We start from the raw sequence: 2,930 nt of genomic DNA on the forward strand, positions 1-2,930 counted from the left end.
GCTATATGGCTGTGGTGTTGAAAACAGATTGTACTGAGGAAAATTTGACTGTTGGAAGTAAGTTCTCTTGTCCAGTTAAGAGCTGATATGGCTTTTGTAGCTAGTGGTGAATGAAAGGAGACTAACTTGCATGGGGTCATTACAAATGCTACATAAAGCTGGAAATGGTCCACAGGGTCAGGAAGGTTTTCCTTCAGGAACCTAGACCTGAACAGTATGTGGTGTTTACTTGGTGGGTAGTGAGATAAGGAGATAAAATATTTCAGACATAGGGAGTGTTCCCAGGCTTGTGTATAGATTAAATTAGATGGAACGTTGTAGGTCCTTGGGGCACACTGGGAAAATACCACCAAAATTTTTGCAACAAAACTAAAAATAGGCTCTGAAAGATATTTCTGGTGCTTTTCCTCTTCTGTCATTCTGCCCTTCAATTTGAGATCAGTTCAAATGTTTAAAAATGCCCTGTGACAGATTACTATGATTGAAAAAATGGATAATAAGGGCAAGACTCCTGCCTTGAAGGTCCTTAGTCTTGGAAGGAGATGGACTCCAAACCATTATGTAATTGCCCCAGTTGCTTCTCTCCAGGATGATCAAGGCATAACTCAGTTCCTTATTTCTAACTATATGCCTCTGCTGTGCTCTGATTTCCTGTTGTTTCTGGTGTTGTTCCTGTCTCTAGCTCCTTTCCCAAGAAAGGCCAATTCATATTTCTACTCTTCCCGTACTCTAGTTGTGTCTACTTGGGGGCTGGGTTTTCATATTGCACACAACTTTTGTCATATTAACTATATTCTTTGCTGCTTTAGCTACTTTTTTACCTTAATTTTTCTTAAAAAAAACCCAAAATATAAAAGAATGTATGCATTATCAAATATGTATGGTGCCTCTGTGTATATAAGGACAGCCTGTAGTTCCACTTCTTAGGCACTTTCAAAGTAATTTATTATATATATATATATATATATATATATATATATATATAAAATTTCTTATGTAAAATTTTATATATATATATAAAATTTCTTATGTAAAATTTTATATAGATATATTAATAAATATAATAAAGATTATTATATTTAAAATCATTATTAAACATATCCACATATGAATACATATAAATGTATGGTAAATGATGGGAATTTACAATGTATGGGATAAAAATGACTTGTAGAAAGGATAGGATACCTTGTAACAAACATTACACCTGGTTTATGAGATACTTTCAGTGTCAGAATTTGCTAGTGAGCTTAGTCTTCATGTTCACATGAACTAATTATAACTAACTCAATTCTTTGAGAATGCAACTTCAAGGAGGCACTGGAAACACAAAGAGAAAGAAAAGTCCTTGTCCCCTCAAAACTTTTGATTAGTTGGGAAAATGATTTAAAAATACAGCAGTTATGTGATTACCATATGATGCAATGTGATGTACTAAATGACATAGGAATATGAATAGGAAGCCCTCTATATAGCTTTGAATGGAAGGTTTTAGAAGGTTACACAGAGAGGACACTTGATTTGGTCCTTGAGATACAAAAGGTCGAAAGATGAGACATTCCAGGCATATGATACAACATAGGCAAAGGCTTTGGTGGGGAAGGATTTGGTGGGTTCACAGACCCAGGAGAGAGGGATAGAGACAGCAAGGGAGTGTTAGTTCAGTGTGAATGGACTCAGGAAGTTGGCAGGAGAGTAGAGGATCTGATGGAAAATCTAAGTAGTCTGTTCTTGTGGGAAACACATTTTATTAAGGGAATAAATTGTCAAGAATTATGTGTTCTAGAACTGTGAAGAGGTGATAAAGTTTAAATGTATCATAAGTGAGGTGTCCTAATTTGACAGGGCTAATGCCTTATAAAAAGAAGAGACAGAATGCCCTCACTATGCTGGATCTTGACCTTGGACCTTCACCTTCCAGAAGTGTGAGGAAAATACAGTTCTGTTATTTAAGTCACTTAGTCTGTGGTGTTTCATAGTAGTCAGTCTGAGCAAACTAATACATGATGCCATATAATAAAGAGGGAAGGGGCCTAGTGTTGGTCTGGATGACTGAGAAGACTGGGTGAGATTGGAACACTGAGAAGAAGATGGGCCTAAGGGGAAGGAGGAGACAGGTGGAGCTGAATGTCTGGGGGGAAATGCTTGGCTGGAGGACTGAGAAAATGTGGGGTTGGAGTAATGCATAGAAAGTACCATCTGGATGACTGAGGGAGGGGCTGGAGGCTAAGGTGAAACTAGTTGGAGGATTTGGGAGAAAGGGCAAAGTGGGAGGATGGGAGAGACTTGAAGTATAGGACTGAGATAATGTAGAATGATTGGAGGATGAGGAGAAGATCTAGATGATCATGACCGAGAAGAGGTTGGGGTTGGAGAAGAGGCAGGGTTGGAGGACTGAGAAAATGTGGCATGACTGAGGAGCCTGGGAAGTGAGAGGAACTGGAGGACTGAGGAAAGAATACAGTTGGAGGACTAAGAAAATGGGGTAGAATTGGAGGACTAAGGAGAGGGTAGTAGGAGATGGGGATGTGGGACACACTGAGTCTAAGAAGAGCAAGTTAGTACTGCTGTCAACCTAATTTAAGACATGTGTGTCAACGGTGGGCCCTCTGAGAATCATCATTACCTACATAAGAGGACTTACCTCGCATCATTTTTCACTAGTTGTTTGGCCCATATAGGTGCTGCTTCAAATCTAGTTATGACTCTTATTTAAGACAAAGCCAGTCCCTTAGGTGGAAGCTCAGGGCCTCATCCCCTGGGAATTGCCATGGGGTAAAAATTTACCTCTTCCTGTCCTCATAGAGAGGATCAATGTATCATTTCTGACATGTTATTTCCTCGTTGGACCCTCTGGCCTCTCAGCATATAATAGATGTAGCAGCTTTCTAAGCAACTGCAAGCAGAGGGCAATGGTTGCTCATGATTCC

The sequence above is a fragment of the Spermophilus citellus genome, assembly GCF_964194105.1.
Source record: "Spermophilus citellus genome assembly, chromosome: X".
In the NCBI taxonomy this organism is placed as follows: Eukaryota; Metazoa; Chordata; class Mammalia; order Rodentia; family Sciuridae; genus Spermophilus; species Spermophilus citellus.